Source organism: Octopus bimaculoides, chromosome 20 (assembly GCF_001194135.2).
Source record: "Octopus bimaculoides isolate UCB-OBI-ISO-001 chromosome 20, ASM119413v2, whole genome shotgun sequence".
Classification (NCBI taxonomy): domain Eukaryota; kingdom Metazoa; phylum Mollusca; class Cephalopoda; order Octopoda; family Octopodidae; genus Octopus; species Octopus bimaculoides.
Window position 1 is genome coordinate 9,998,867 of NC_069000.1, and position 797 is coordinate 9,999,663.

At 33.8% G+C, this 797-nt stretch overlaps 1 protein-coding gene across 7 annotated transcripts in view; it reads right to left on the reverse strand.

The window, feature by feature from the left end:
* Positions 1-407: 407 nt before the first annotated feature.
* LOC106875384 (uncharacterized) overlaps positions 408-797 on the reverse strand; it is a 427,703-nt gene continuing 427,313 nt past the window's right edge. For all 7 annotated transcript variants that reach the window (XM_014923494.2, XM_052974937.1, XM_014923493.2 and 4 more), the window contains one exon: positions 408-552. The gene's annotated coding sequence lies outside the window, so the exon portion shown is untranslated. The remainder of the gene's footprint in view (positions 553-797) is intronic.

Here is a 797-nt window from a genome sequence, read left to right on the forward strand (position 1 = left end):
GTGTGTATATATATATATATATATATATATATATACATATATATATATATATATACATAATACCACACTAATCACTGAGGTCACATGTCAAACTATATTCAACCAATCACTGAAGAGGAATTATTGCCCATAAATCCTTCCTCGGTTCAGTGGACACAGCCTTTTTTTTTTCTTTTGCTTTTTGTTTTTTGAAAGTTGTTCATCTGACCAGTTAAAGGTATTTAATTAGTTTCTTTGAATATTTTCATTTTTTTTTTATTATCTTTCTTCTCAGTACAAAATACTTCAATTTATTTAATTTTTTTGTGTGTGTGTGGTTTAGATCCACTTTTCTTCCCTTCCATAGGATTTCTTTATTTTGTGCTTGTTGCCTTGCATGACCTAGTCATCCAGCAGAGTGAGTCAACCAAGTAGTCTTTCATATCACATGGCTGTTTCTTTCCTTCCTTCATTCCTTCCTTCTTTCTTTCTTTGAATTTTTTTTTTTTTTTTTTATACCTTTACAGCAAGCATGAATTCAGTTACCTCCATCTGTGCGCTGAACAAATCTCACTGAAAAAGATAACAAATGATGAAAATTCTTTTACATGCATACATAGGTGCAGGAGTGGCTGTGTGGTAAGTAGCTTGCTTACCAACTACATGTTTCCGGGTTCAGTCCCACTGCGTGGCACCTTGGGCAAGTGTCTTCTACTATAAGCCTCAGGCCGACCAAAGCCTTGTGAGTGAATTTAGTAGACGGAAACTGAAAGAAGCCCGTCGTATATATATATATATATATATATATGTGTGTCTGT